The sequence below is a fragment of the Amyelois transitella genome, chromosome 14 (assembly GCF_032362555.1).
Source record: "Amyelois transitella isolate CPQ chromosome 14, ilAmyTran1.1, whole genome shotgun sequence".
Taxonomy (NCBI): Eukaryota; Metazoa; Arthropoda; class Insecta; order Lepidoptera; family Pyralidae; genus Amyelois; species Amyelois transitella.
The window spans coordinates 1,736,213-1,753,165 of NC_083517.1; the positions used below are offsets into that span (position 1 = coordinate 1,736,213).

Here is a 16,953-nt window from a genome sequence, read left to right on the forward strand (position 1 = left end):
TCCGGTGTCACAGACAAGCGTACTACCACTGCTAATCCTAAGTTTATAAGAAATATTAACAGTTATAATTATAATAATTCCAGATCAAGTTCTAAGCTCTTGTAACTTGAACCACAAACAGAATCCTCGTCTATAGATGATTTATACATCGGAGGGTCGCGATATTGATGGCAACATACTACAAACCTAGTTTTTTTCTTTGAAGTACTCGTGTTGGGAGGAAACATATCAATTTGTGGGTCGTTAGTGATACCTTTTTGTATGATACTTTATGTAACGTTTCAAATGTTAAGATGTTTTGTATTTAAGAGATGTAAGTTGTTTTTTCTTATGTAGTTTAACAAGCGTAGTTTTTGTAAGGTGTATTATTGTACTAGTAATGTTTATCTCATCTATGTGGTGATATGACCTTTTAAAAGAAGCATCTGCATATCTCAAAGCTGTGTTCATTACATACATACAGTCACGTCTATATCCCTTGCGGGTTAGACAGAGCCAACAGTCGAGAAAAGACTTATAGGCCACATTCAGTTGTTTGGCTTAATGATAGAATTGAGATTCAAATAGTGAAAGGTCGCTACCCCTAACAGCTTTACTTGACCTATCAGTCTTTCAAGACCGCTGACTCTATCTATCCCGTAAGGAATATAGACGGGCTTATATGGATGGTCACAATAAAATTGATCATTATTATATGAAGACTTCAGTTGTTTTAAGGTATATCTATTCACTTCTCTCCACATAATATCAACAAGGTTTTCTAAAAGCCGAGAATCGAATGCTTGACCTATTTAAGCGTTGATGGCAGTGGAGCCGGGCATACCGACCTTTGTTTCTGGATTCCGGGTCCGAAGGAATTTCCATCTGAACAATGAACCCCTGGGATATTTTCATAATAACTGGACCCTATTGTTTTAATAACAAAAGATATGGTAATTTTGTAAAAATACTTCAAGGCTTATGAATATCCTTAATGTGGAGTTATTGATTGACCATGCCACAACCCAAGCTGGGTTAGACTTAGAGTATTCCATCTCTTACTCATACATACATACATACATATAGTCACGTCTATATCCCTTGCGGGGTAGACAGAGCCAACAATCTTAAAAAGACTGAATGGCCACGTTCAGCTATTTGGCTTAATGATAGAATTGAGATTCAAATAGTGACAGGTTGCTAGCCCATCGCCTAAAGAAGAATCCCAAGTTTGTAAGCCTATCCCTTAGTCGCCTTTTACGACATCCATGGGAAAGAGATGGAGTGGTCCTATTCTTTTTTTGTATTAGTGCCGGGAACCACACGGCACTTACTCATGCATATAGTAAAAGGCGATTAAGTAAATAGGCCCATTGATTCGTCTTGTGCTTTTATCATGATCCGATATGGGTCAGATTCCCCTGATAAAGTTGCGGTCAGACAAGAATGCAAATCTTTGCTCCATGCAAAAACTTACTTACCCAACCCAGGTCAAAGTTGCACCCTTAGCTTCGAAGGCATGATGACAACGATCCTGAACTGCATAAGTCAAATGTGATTTAAAGTACCTCTATAAGATTCACGACGCAATCCTTGGTCATTAATAGATACCGGACTTCTCTCCACGGAGGTAAACATGTATCGTAAATGGTTTAGTACATACATACATACATATGATCACGTCTATATCCCTAGCGGGGTAGACAGAGCCACCAGTCTTGAAAAGACTGATTGGCCACTCTCAGCTGTTTGGCTTAGTGATAGAATTGAGATTCAAATAGTGACAGGTTGCTAGCCCATCGCCTAAAAGAGGAATCTCAAGTTTATAAGCCTATCCCTTAGTCGCCTTTTACGACATCCGTGGGAAAGAGATGGAGTGGTCCTATTCTTTTTTGTAATGGTGCCGGGAACCACACGGCACTAAAATCTAACCAGGGTCAATTGTCAGTTGCTCGCCTAAAAGATGAGACCCAAGTTAATTCAGCTACGATCCTATTAAAAATTCACCAAGTTTCATACTATCGGGTCACAACAAAAAAAGGACTTGTTATTTTTTTAAACTACAAAGGAGTTTGAGTCACCTGGGTCGGAAACTTACGATACATGCACTTTGTGAAATTATATCAACACCCGCGCAAAAGCTGTAGTTTTAAAATAAGGGGAAAATTTCGATGAAAATATGCTTTACCAGTATTTCTGCTTTCACGGGTAGAAATTTTTTTATTCAAATGCATATGGAGAGTATAATTGTTCGTGTAGCTATCGTTGTATGAATATCTCGCTTATTGTAACACTAAATTTTACCAGCATCTTCGCCCGCGTGAATTTTCATTGCATTTAATTTAAAAGAATTATTAACGCCATCGACTAAAGAATACATATTTTTCGCAAATCTACGGGAACTTTAGTTTTTACCAAGATGAAAAGTACCTTATGTCCACGCCACGCCACGCTTAATTATTCATACATACATATAATCACGTCTATATCCCTTGCGGGGTAGACAAAACCAACAGTCTCAAAAAGACAGATGGCCAACGTGCAGCTGTTAGGCTTAATGATAGTATAGAGTACATTTGGCTGATGATAACTCGTTAGTATGCTAGTGTTTATACTGGTTACGTTTCTGGGGTTAGCCCGAAGACCGTTTATATCTAGGACTCCTTCCTGTCTGACCTCTTCGGACATCGCCTTACCAAATGATGAGTATCCATCTATAATCAAGATTGTACCCTTAAATCACATCCCCACGAAATGAGCCAGTTAACCACCATACAGCGTGGTTTGAAGTCCAACATACACATATACATATGGTCACGTCTATATCCGTTGCGGGGTAGACAGAGCCTACAGTCTTGGAAGGACTGAATGGCCACGTTCAGCCATTTGGCTTAATGATAGAATTGAGATTCAAATAGTGACAGGTTGCTAGCCCATCGCCTTAAAAAGAATCCCACGTTTGTAAGCCTATCCCTTAATCGCCTTTTACGGCATCCATGAGAAAGATATGGAGTGGTCCTATTCTTTTTTGTATTGGTGCCGGGAACCACACGGCCAAAACTGCAGCAATAGCGTGGCCGGGCGTTTTTATCAAATTATTATCTGCACTTGGCTCGACTCCAATGTTGTCGTACAATTGAGCACAATCGACTCAAATATTGTTATATAAAGGTCATGTTTTATTTCTTGTTTTGGAAAGCGCTTTAAGTTAACTCAATATTGTTAACTTTACTTATTGATTTACACTTTATTGTAACATTTACAATTTGTGATTTGTGTGCCGTGTGGTTTTTGGCACTCATGAATATCAGAGTGGTGAGAATGCAACTGGGACTAAAGCCAGGATGCAAAAGAATCGTGACAAATGTAGACCTTGAGCTTTTTAGACGCCATGAATATAGTATACTAGCTGTGACCGCGACTTCGTCCGCGTGGAATAGTTTTTTTTTTTTATTATTGTATGAAAAATCTTACATAACAGGTTATTTTGGGCATCATTGAAGCCCTCAAGTATGAATGATATTACCCGTTTTTTTTTCACATTTTCCATTATTTCTTTGCTCCTTGCAGTTGCAGCGTGGTGTTATATAGCCTAAAGCCTTCCTCGATAAATGGTCTATTCAACGCAAAAATAATTTTTCAACTCGAACCAGTAGTTCCTGAGATTAGCGCGTTCAAACAAACAAACAAACATACTCTTCAGCTTTATACTATTAGTATAGATTGTATAGATTTAGTCTCACTGTTTAACGAGCGACAGTCACGCTCTTATGTCAAATCTAAATAGGATTTTTTTTAAACATTTCTGTCGACGACTGTACAGTCTAGTGGGAGCCTAATATAAGCGATTACATCGCCCGTTTTGGTCGGTTTTAACTCCCGACTAAATGCAAACAATGCCTGCAACCCGCACTTTGTCAACGCCTTTTGGCCGTTTTGCTAAATGTCTGTACGGCAACGGTTATTAACACCGTAACATGTGTTGCTTTATTGAAGTGTATGATACAGTGGATTTGTAGTTTCACTCGTAAACTTTTAATTGAGAACTTCTTTGTAGCTGTTTCTCAAGGCTTCACTTATAATTTTTGATAAAAATAAATCAATACGGGACAAATTACACAGATTGAGTTAGCCTCGAAATAAGTTTGAGACTTGTGCTACGATATACGAACTCAACGATACTATACTTTATAATAAATACTTATATAGATAAATCTTATCCTTTAGTCACCTTTTACGACGTCCATGGGAAAGATATGGAGTGGTTCTATTCTTAAGTGCCGGAAACCACACGGCACAGCCTAATTTCAACTGGTGGCAAAACACTCTCGCTGTTTTTCCATTGGAATTAATTTTCCATTGATTTCCGTTTCCGCCCAATCGGCGTCTCACTTCACCGCCTGTCCATATCAATCGAGGTTATTTTACGATTCATGGCACATTCCAAAATTGGACGGTTAACCGGTTTAATTGAAACTTCGTTTTGCAAATGGATTTATTTTTGACGATGTTGATCATCCTTTCATTGAATGTTGAGTTTGGTATTCATATTTATTTTAATACTGAAAAGTCTGTTTTTAATTACCTCTATAAAGGGTCAGGTCAAAAGTACCCGAAACCGCCGAGCTTGCATGAAGAGAGTTATGAATGTGGATGAAGCGAAGGAAGTATGCAGAGATCGTGGCAAGTGGAAAGAGGTAGTCTCTGCCTACCCCTCCGGGAAAGGCGTGATTTTATGTATGTATAAAAGTAACAAGCATACGACACGGTGTTGAATTAATTTTTAAATTATAGATCTATTTAACTTCGCTTCGCGTGACTGCTTCTTGTAGATGGAGCCTATGGCTCTGTCTACCCTGCAAGGGATATAGACATGACCATATGTATGTATGTATGTACTGCCTTAGAAGGGCATCCTTACATCAAATTCATCCATCACTCGCGACAAAAAAACATTTTTGAAATGAAAATTCCATAAGCAGCTTCGTGCACTATTTCGTCATGGGTAACACGTAACCTGCATCAAATATTCGTAAGTCTGTCATCCGGTGTAAGCATAGAAAAAATATTCAAGTTATCAGTACCGCCGCCTCTGTCAGAGTGTAATTCGTTGTTTTTTTTTTTTAATAGAGTAACATCATACTGATTTATCTATCGAACGCAATCTCGACCTATACCAATATTATTACCATAAATCAAATTCCAATACGTCCACAATCTGATAACGTAATAAACATATTACCAAAATTAAACGAGCGTATACGAAAGTCCAATTAAGGCGTCAATTTGGTGAAAATAATACCGTAATTACTGTTTACAATAATGTTAGGTACAATTAAATGACAATGTAAGCTACATGGGGGTGAAAATTACCCTCATATTGGGGAGCATTTAATCGAACTGCGCTATTGTCCGCTCAAATCTACGTTTGATAAGCTTATGAGTGCCGCAAATGTCCACAAAATTAATTAGTTGGGGTTCGACTAGCCCGCCACCGCTCATTGACTGTGGCCAGAGCCTAAGTTATAAGAGACAGCGGGTTATTTCCGATTATTGTTAAAATTGATCCGGCGAGCTTGCATGAAGAGTTATGAATGTGGATGAAGCGAAATAAGTATGCAGGGATCGTGGCAAGTGAAAATAAGTAGTCTCTGCCTACCCCTGCCCGACTTATGTATATATGTTTGTTTTGTAAAGGTATCATTTACCTATTATTTTCAGGAAATAGGCTATTTTAACTTACCACTTTTTTGCATCTCAATTTCATCATGAATTGTCAGCATAGCCTTTGAGTCTTTTAAAGACTATTGGTGTAGTGTATGTGCATATTTATAAGAGTGAAAGAGAAAGAAGTATTATTTCGCCGATAAGCCGGTGGTTAAGCGAATCACTACAATTGGTTTACCTCGTAAGAAATAAAGACGTATTTATTTGTATGTACAATTTAAATTTGCGGTGTGATTTACCTAAGATAAAAATGTGACCATTTCTTCTTTTGATATCATATATAGTGACTAAAGTATTTCAATTACTTAAAGGAAAATTTCAAAGTATAATTTGTATCAGACGTAAGTCGTAGCGCTGAAATGTCTCCTTCCTTATTTTTTTAAGAACAACGTTATAACTATTTAAATGACAAGAAGTGTAATGAAACTATTTAAGAAATAGAATTGCAAGTTTCCTACAAATTGGACCACCCGAAGTTCAAAGTCGACCACTTAGTACGTAAATCTTGGAAGTACATGTATACCTCTAAATCAATGTCCTTCTGATAAAATTCCACCCCATACGGTGCCTTACGGTCGCCTAACACGAATGTGCAAAGAAACCTTACCTCATTTACAAAGAAAGAGTGTCATGTCTTTCGACTTCTTATTATAGGTATAATAAACAGCATGTTTACAAAATTACATTGAACATAAATACATATAGTCACGTCTTTATTTCTCACGGGGTTGATAAAGTCAAGTCTTGACTGAAAGACTGATCGCTTATCGTATGGTAGGCGTTAGTGATCAAGCTAATATACGTACATGCCGTGTGGTTTCCGGCACCAATAGAAAAAAGAATATTACCACTCCGTCTCTTTCCCACGGATGTCGTAAAAGGTGACTAAGAGATAGACTTATTAACTTAGGCGATGGGCTAGCAACCTGTCACTATTTGAATCTCGATTCTATCATTAAGACAAACAGCTGAACGAGGCTTTTCAGCCTTTTTAAGAATGTTGGCTCTATCTACTCGGCAAGGGATATAGATATGATTATACGTATGTATATATGTTTATACGTCACTCTTAAAAGAGTCATGGTCGCGGTAGGATTTGAACCTATGCACCTTGCTTTTTAAGTTGTCCCATGATACTCAATGGACCATTAAATACAGGAATCAAATCACATGCCAATCATCGCTTAAAGATAAGGTGTCTGGCTTTTGGGTAATAATTAAAAGCATCCCATTCCAGTCATAAATTTGGCATTTACACATATAGTAAAAGTAAAGTAAAGTAAAGTAAAAAGAATTTATTCAAAGAACACCATAACAAACAAAGGAAACAAGAATATGTACAAAAACAAACATGTAGTATAGTGCTCCCGAAAGGGTACCCCCTCAGCATAATGCTGGCCGTAAACAATATGCTACACGGCTAGCGCTGATCTTCCGGGGGTGCCCGGGTAGGCATCACGGACATACGTACAATGAAAACAAAACAAAAAACAAACAAAAAAAAAAAGAAAAGAAATATATATACATATATATGTTCAACATACAAATAATACAAGAACAATACCTATATATTTTTATATTGCTCCTGCATCACTGCACCCATATTTATTCATATATATGTATATATATATTTTTCCCGTACATAAATACATAATTAACATTAATAACTAAATAAAAAGGAAGAAAAAAAATAACAAATAAAAATAAAATTAAAACAATAACACAACTGTCAAAGTCACTGTCAACTCGATCCTGCATCACTCACTCGTACGCATCACCAATCTATTATCTGCATTCTGTGAGCAAATGAACACAACACTTTCCTTGCAAACAAACACGCAGGTATCCGTTGTCCATTCATGGGAAAACAATAATTAAATGTAAACTTAGTAACAAAAATTCAAAGAAAGAAAGTACAACTAACAAAAATTTCATGCAATGTGAAACAGTGTGACCTCGACCGATCGAAGCATGCGTACCTAACCCCCCCAACAACATAAACACCAGTGAAAAACAAGATGTGCCTCCACAGCCAACGAAGCGAGAGATACAAAGAGGTAAGTTACGAGAAAAGCACATACATTAATAATTACTTTATATTACACTAGTGTCCTGCCTAAGCATCTCCTCACTAAGCTGGTGCTCAATGAGGAATTTTTTTAGGTTAGTCTTAAAACTATTTATGGTTTTCAGGTTTCGAATTGGTGGAGGAATATTGTTCCAACACTTGGATGCTGCATATCTAAAGCTGCCTCTAAATGCAACAGAGCGATGCTGGGGTGTTGCAAGTTGGATCGCACAGCTCCTGGCACCACATCTCTTATTTTTTCTCACCCATTCCAATTTGTCATACAGATAGGAGGGGGCTTTGTGATTCAAAATGCCAAACAAGAGACAAGCAAGGTGCAACTTCCGGCGGTGTTTCATTTTTAACATCGAGTTCCGGTTTAAAAAAGGTGTTACATGAGCTCTCAAAGGAATATTAAAACAATATCTAGCACAAGCATTCTGGATCCTCTGAAGAAGCCGTTTTGTTTTACCACATAACCTTGGCCCAACAACCACATCAGCATAATTCAGTTTGGACAAAACAAGGGCCTCCACTAGCTGGATTCTAAGGGACTCACTCAGAAAAGGTCTAGCCTTATAAAGGACCCTTAACCTATAAAAGCAATCTCTTACAGACTTTGCAATGTGTGACTCAAAACACAGATTGGAATCCATTATCAATCCCAAGTTTCTAACCTCAGACACACGCTCTACAACCTCACCAGATAAGGTGACAGTAGCTGAAAGATTAAGACAATTCAGTTGATATTTACTACCAAAAACTATGTATTTAGTTTTATGGGGATTCAACAAAAGGCAATTATCACTGGACCACTGTGCAATGGATCCAAGGTCTTGATTTAGTCGCCCTATGGCATCATCAATTTCAGACGGGTAGCATGATATATATAGCTGTGTATCATCAGCATATATGTGAAATTTGCAGTGCTTGATATGCATTTTTATGTCAGCTGTATAGAGTATGAATAAAATAGGACCTAGAATAGAGCCCTGAGGAACACCTCTCTTTATTTCCAACTTCTCTGACAGCACAGAGGACCCGTCAACACTACTATCCAGTTTTACCTGCTGAAAACGGTCACTGAGATAGCTCTGGAACCAGTTTATAGTCCCCGAGTCAAAACCATAGTAGCGCATCTTCGATAACAACAAATCTACACTTATGGAATCAAAAGCCCTGGAGTAGTCCAACATCACCAGCACAGTACACTTACCCTGGTCTTGTGCCTGGAGTATATTGTCAGTGACATCTAAAAGAGCTGTTACAGTACTGCGTTGTTTTCTAAATCCCGACTGAAACTGAGGCAAGACATTATTATTTTCTAAGAACTCAGTCAACTGTATACAAACAACCTTTTCTAGTATTTTAGACATGTATGGCAAGATGCTAATGGGTCTGAGCTCATTTAATCCAGAAGGATTAGTTACTTTGGGCAGTGGACGAACCAATGCAATTTTCCACACATCAGGAAATGTTGAGGATTCAATTGACTTATTTACAATATCCCTAACAACTTCAATGGTTTCAGGTAAAGTCAGATATATCATATCCATAGTGATACCATCATAACCTTGAGCATTTGACTTTAAGCTTTTTATTATATTAATCAAGTGTTCAATGTCAATGGTTTGAAGTTTAAAGTGAATTTTATCATCATGTCTATTGTATTCAAAAAATGTCAATAATGAGATAGTAACAAATAAAGGTCCAGGTACATTAAGGAAATAGTTATTAATAATATTAGGGTCATTGAAATTAGGCGGAAGGTCAGATCTACTTTTTGGAGTTAATGTATTTTGCAAATTTCGCCATAATAGTTTCGAATCATGGATTTTATTATTGATGTTATGGTTAAAGTAAGCAGATTTCTCATGATACAAAGCCTGTTTCACTAAAGATTTTAGGTTTTTGTAGTACACCTTCTTACTCTCTAATCCTGTTTCACGGTAAGCATTCAATGCATCATCTCGCAGCTTCATCATCAACTTAACTGTTTCAGTGATCCATGGATGAGTGCGATCCCTGATAATAACCGTTGATACAGGCGCATGAAGGTCAAATAAAGAAACTAGCAAAGTATTAAAATAAGACACCATATCATTCACGTTATCAAGGCTCAACAAATGTTCCCAGTTTAGATTGTTGAGATCCCTATTAAAATTGTCCATACAAATATTCCTTTTAGGTCTGTATTTTAGAATGAAGGGCTTAAGTTTCTCGCTTTTTATGTTAAACTCGCACACTAGCATACAATGGCCATTGTCATGTCCCATGTTGTCCAAAACTAAGTTCCTGGCCGGCAGGTCTGTGCAGATTACATCTAAGAGTTTTTGTGAATGGTCAGTAAAATGCGTAGGCAAGGTCACAAGTTGAGTCAAATTACTGTATCTAAGGAAAATGTTGAGTTTAACTGATTTCCAATCTTTTTCATTCAACAGATCCACATTAAAGTCACCCAACAGAATTATGCTATCATAACCTTGAAATGAGGTAATGGAGTCAGTCAAGGCATCCAAAAAAGTATCCAGATTTGTCCACTCAGGCCGATAAGCCGTGCCAATAATAATCCTTCTGCCGTTGACAGTCATTCTAAGCCACATTTGTTCAACAAGGGAGTGGGCGGGATCCACCGGGTGCGGACAAGCGCGCGCTGTTACGTTCCGCCTGATATAAAAGCCAACACCACCACCTCGGTTGTTGTTCCGAGGAAGAGGCCTCGGAGTGTGACGGAGCCTGTATCCAGATATTTGAGGAGCACGGGAATCCTCACCATCAAACAACCAGGTTTCATTAATTGCCAAAATATCCATACCATACCTATCAATAGCTGCAATGAGATTATCATGGTTTGCACCCAATGAGCCCGGGTTAAACAAACCAATTTTGAGATGTTTATTAATCATGGCTAAAGATTAACACACTATGTATGTCACACAACTTAATTAAATTGTTACATAATAAAAAATGTATAGAAATTTTATAGAAGCAGAAATAATTGAGGAAAAAATTATGCTCATAGATTGAGATAATAATATGTAATATTATGACCCATAAATACACACATAGACACAAGGCCCATATTGAACAGTTAAAATGCAGATCGGTCGAGTTCCCACCCTCACACATACAGCAAGCACACAAAACTCCAATCATACTACAGTGATAAGACTTATTACAAAAATTAAAATAAGAGGACGCGTCAAACGACAGGGCATCCAAAAACACGGGTAAGGTCGGTATCGGTGCGGATGAGGTAAGCTTGTTTACCATCACCTTGTCGCGCATATATGCGACCTCGCCTCGTCCAGGAATAGCGCCAGAGCTGCTTACGACATGCTTCCCTGACATTGTGGAAAAGAAGGCGGTTAACCCGTGTCAGTCGCTCGTTAATGTAAACCCTACGAGGCGGCCCGTCGTGTCCGAAGTCTGCAGTGGTGATGTTGCGCCGCACGCGCGCAGCCTGCAACAGCGCGTCGCGCGTCTGCCGGCGCGCCAGCCGCACGACCACGCGCCGCCCGCGCGCGCTCTCGCCGCCCGCGCGCACCGCCGCCCCCACCCGCTCGGCGAACACGACGTCCCGCTCCTCCAGGGTGATTCCGAGTTTGGCAGCCAGGACCGTCACCGTGTGGTAAATGTTCTCACCCTTCACCTCAGGGAGTTGTCCGATGTCAAGATCGGAGAGCAAGGCATCCTGATCGCGGTCGTTAAGATCAGACTTCAGTTGAGCAACTGTTCCTTCTAGCTCAGAGATCCTCTCACTCCCCGCTCCATCCACCCTTCCCTCAAGGGCCCCCAACCGCTGATCAAAACTATCCAACCTATCGTTGAGCCGTGAAAGGTTTAAATTTAAGGTGTCATATATACCGGACACGTAGGTTTTGATCTCCTTTATCCCCTCCATATCCCTGCGCATCTCTCCTATTTCCCCCATGAACTTCTTCAATTCTAGCCGCAAGCTGTGCGACTCCAAATCAGCTGTAGGAGTGAGAGACACGGAAGGAAGCGGTAAGCTCGGACCAGCAATTGAGGCATCCAGTCCAATCTCCAGGCTCCCGCAAACACCCTTTACAGGCGTAGAGCTGTTATCCCCCTTGCGCTGCTTCTTTTTACATTCCGGGCACACCCATTCTTTAGGTGTATTAGCCTCTGGTATCGCAACGCATCCCTTGTGGTACATGCGAGGGCATTGTGTACATCCCACAGTACCCGAAGCGGATAGAAATTTTCCACAAGCTCCACACTTAGCCATTGCAAAATTCATTTAATTATCACAAGTCTTAATGTTTATAATTGTAGTGCTTCAGGGTCTCAATAGATGGCGTTATTGGTTTGGCGAGTCCCGTATATGTACCGTGTATAATTTAAACTTATTTATGAGAATTTAGTAAATAATGCATCCACTGTTTGCTCTTTCTGTTAATTGTCCAATAAAATAACCCTTGAAATTGTTTTAATTATTCACCCAACAAAATGTCCAAGTTACCCTCCGATAAATTGTTAGTGCAATAAGTTGCCGCAATCTAGTAATACACTTTATAGGGCAGGAATACGGCTGCGCACACTCACACTACAGCTTAGCACACAGAACTAACGTGTGAACGTAATAATGCAAGGAAGAGAGACTATTTACTATTTTTACAGACAGCACTAATTGCAGAGGTATCCACTCGCACGCGAATCCGTGACGTCACATATACAATAACGTCTTTTTCCCTTGCGGGTCAAACAGAGCCAACAGTCAACAACAAGGCCACGTACAGGTATGTGCCATAATGACCGATCAAATAGTGCAAATTTTATACAATACTAGCGACCCGCCCCGGCTTCGCACGGGTGCAAAATTATAAATGTTATCATACATAAAAACCTTCCTCTTGAATCACTCTACCTGTTACAAAAAACCGCATCAAAATCCGTTGCGTAATTTTAAAGATTTAAGCATACAGACAAACAGACTAAAATAGCGACTTTGTTTTATACTATGTAGTGATGAAACAAAATCCACTCACAAATAATAATAAACCTCGCAGACAGACAATGTCTAGCATAAAAATAATCACAATGCATTCGATTTACATATCGCGCATATGCACACATTGTTTCGCACGACACCCCGACATAATAATAATTAAACTCGCCCCTTTACTTCTTTCGTAAAAATAAAAGCTGTACTTACGTTGAAACCGTTCGAATGGCGATGATGTGATCGTGTTTCATTTTCGAGTTCATGTAACATCGGGTTTCCTACTAATATTATTAATGCGAAAGTTTGTGAGTATGTCAGTATGGATGTTTGTTACTATTTCACGCAAAAACTACTGAACCGATTACGATGAAATTTGGTATATAGATAGCTGAAGACCCAGAATAACATATAGGCTACTTTATATCCCGGAGTTCCCGCGGGATTGATAGGGTTACCGTGCGGACGAAGTCGCGGGCGGCCTCTAGTCTTTCATAAAAATAAAACGTTGAAACCGTTCCGATGGCGATAATAGTCGTATAAGCGTGTTCCATGTTCAAGTTCATGTCACATCAGGTATACAAAATATGTGTACGGTTAAACATTGGGTGACGAGATCTACCCTTCAATGTTATAAATGTGAAAATCAGTTTGTTTGTCCGTCTTTCTCGTCAAAATACTAAACCAATCTCCACGAAAATTTATAAGTATATAATATGGAAAAGGACTTAGAGTACCTACTTTTTGCGAGGGTGAAAGCGATATTTTAATGTATGTAAGAGTATGCAAAAAAAAGAGTATGTCTTTCACATTAATTAGGTAAAATGTAGTCTCTGTCTACCAGACCGCGATAAGGCTTGATTTCAAAATAATCTGGAGAAAAAGCACTTTTTCCTGTCGAAACAACCGTGATCCAGACTTGGTAAGATTCTGTTGGTGGTATTACTAATAACTTGACCACTTCTCTGGACGGTACACATAGACGAACCCTTGGCATCTTTTTACGGAGATCTCAATACAACCATGATGAATGCTAGAAGGTAGAATAACACAGGCATTTCGCTAAGGAAAGAACAGTTTATTTTTTTTGAGGCAAGAAATATTCGCCTAAAAAACAAATGGAATCAGATAATTCAACTGAAAATTTGATGGGTTATGACCCATCGCTAACATTTTTTATGCGAATACCTCAAGTAACTCCACGCCCCATCACCATATACCATAACGGAAGCTCCCATGACCCAATAAACACCATATTTATAACCCATTGGCTGCATTACTAGGAGTGGAAACCAGAGGGTTGATTCCGTGACTCTTGACTATTAATTCAATTAGTACAATAAATAGTCCGGGAGTCAACGTTCAGTAATAATCATTACAATAATCGTATATTACTTGATATACAATATTTTTAAACGCGAAACGGTCGTATAAAGATCTAAGTGTGAAATAACACGCTCTACGATTTGAAGTGCTTTTAGTAAAAGTTGGATATAATTGTGACTATGCATAAAAATAATGGATAATTTTGAACGTTGCTTTAAACTAGAATTTGTCACGTTTATGTAAATTTTTCAACTTTAAAAAACAGGTTTAGGATACGAACTTACAGTTATCTCTATAGTATGACATAAAATATGTACAGCATGCCGAAACTCATAGTAGACTCTTAAAAATCAGAATTGAGTAACACTCTGGCGAAAACGAAATCTCGACGACTCAGCCGGTTGGATTTGCCGAACATTAAAATGCACTACGCCCTCTGGCGGGGAAGCTGGGGTATCGATTGTCGAGTTCAGCCTCCTAGTCTAAAATAGAAATAGGATTCTGCTTAGACATGTCTTACTTTAGCCCGTTATTTTTTTTTAAGTTTTTATTTCTTTGGCTTCATGTACAGAATTTTGAAAATTAATAATTATCCATTATGATATAAAACTGTATGTACGTTATTATTTTATAAACAGTTATTATGGATTTTAAGGGTACTTTATTATGTAAAATTTAATACCATCTAACATTCTCTATTTCAAATTAATTTCTGCTATAAATATTATTTTCAACATTAATGGTAAAATGTAAAATGAAAAATACACTGAACTAAGCCACAAGAACTCGTGCGCAGACAAAGGTGACGAAAATCAAGAAAACAATAAGTATTTCCTTTATTTAGTACCTTAGTTTTCGTAAGCCGTGTGGTTCCCGGCATCAAAAGAAAAAATAATAGCACCACGGAAAATTTTAATATCACTAAAGAGAAGATGAGATAGGTTATACACCAAAACACCATAGACACAAAAGCTTAAAATAAAGAAATACCTCTTATAAATAAGTAGTTTGTCCTGTATGTATGTATGTTGGTCCGCGATCATCTCACGTTACGAAAGTGTTTATTATACTTAGGAGAAGAATATTAGAAATTTAACCGACTTCAAAAAAGAAGGACATCGATTAGAACCGATTCCCTTTTTTTTCACACCAGTTATCTTGTTATATAACTGGTGTGAAAAAAAAGTCGAATAAAAAGCAAATAGTACATTAGTGCCGTGTGGTTCCAGGCACCAATACAAAAAGTAATAGGACCATTCCATCTCTTTCCCATGGATGTCGTAAAAGGCGACTAAGGGATAGGCTTTCAAACTTGGGATTCTTTTTAAGGCGATGGGCTAGCAACCGGTCACTATTTGAATCTCAATTCTATCATTAAGCCAAATAGCTGAACGTGGCCATTCAGTCTTTTCAAGACTGTTGGCTCTGTCTACCCCGCAAGGGATATAGACGTGACCATAGTATGTATGTATGTTTATACAAGGTGACTTTTAATTCAACTGCGTAAATTTAACTGTTAAGTTTACTCATCTAAAGGATATTAAAAAACGTTAAAAGAAAATTATCGGTTCATATTTCAGAGAGTACGAAAAAAAAATAAAAGTATCAAAATCCACAATCCTAAATACGTCATATCACCCCGGCCGGCGGAAAAACGACGCGTAAGATTCAGAGGTCAACGACACAATTCATTCAGCTGAGCGATCTCCACAACTCTGTACTTTACTCGATCTTGATACTAGAAAAATAATTTATTTTTCAGACATTTATTTACATGTTTAGTTAAAACTAAACATGTAAATTTCTTTTTGTAGTATTGGTCTGTATTAAAGCGTAGTTTTTGAGGGTTTTTTTAATGTGAAAATGATGACGTTTAATTTAAATAAAAATAGGCTCAAACGGCTCAGAAGATGGGTATAGTCTATGTTTAAAAGGATGCAGTTGTTTTAAATGTCACCCTGTATGTATAGTACATTAGTTCGCACTCCGCGAACCACAGAGTTCAACGGACTCTCCAGAGGGCGGGCTTATTAAAGTGCAGAACAATAAATTTGAATAAAGGATAGTTATGGAGTTTTCGTGTCCGCCATTGTAAAGTAACAAATGGTGACAATAGTTGGTTGTAGCGGTCGCGCTTTCTACTTATTAAATCGCTTCGGGTGCCTTGATTGGCCGGTAATGGAATTAAAAATGTTGTTTACGATGTCAACTGTTAGCAGTGTACTTAAAATAATAGTTTTTATTGTCTGACAGTATACGAGTGCATTATTTGTAGAGAAACTTGATCCCTCGTGGTTAAGGTTTATATAAAGGATATTATTCACATTCTTATTGTGCACTGTGGTTCCCGGCACCAATACAAAAAAGAATAGGACCACTCCATCTCTTTCCCATGGATGTCGTAAAAGGCTTACAAACTTGGGATTCTTTTTAGGCGATGGGCTAGCAACCTGTCGCTATTTGAATCTCAATTCTACCATTAAGCCAAATAGCTGAACGTCAATCAGTCTTTTCAATACCGTTGGCTCTGTCTACCCCGCAAGGGATATAGACGTGACCATATGTATGTATGTATTCACATCTATATCCCTTGCGTGGTAGAAAGGTCCAACAGTCTTGAAAAGACTGATTGACGTTAAGCTATTTGGCTTAATGGTAGAATTGAGATTTAAATAGAGACAGGTTGCTAGCCCATCGCCTCGATGAGAAAGAGTTGGAGTAGTCCTATTGTTTTTCTATTAATGCCGGTAACCGCACGGCAACTATATAAAGAACACGGCACGCATATTAAGAAGAGTTATATAAATGTTCTGTCATTATACCTGTATTTACAAATAATATGTTTGATTATTCCACGCTAAAGTTGGCCATATCTCGTCTCTGAAAT

General features: G+C 38.2%; 1 protein-coding gene across 1 annotated transcript in view; it reads left to right on the plus strand.

Moving 5' to 3' along the window:
- Positions 1-16,953, plus strand: part of LOC106132815 (kinesin-like protein CG14535) — a 62,404-nt gene that overhangs the window by 9,049 nt on the left and 36,402 nt on the right. The window lies entirely within an intron of this gene.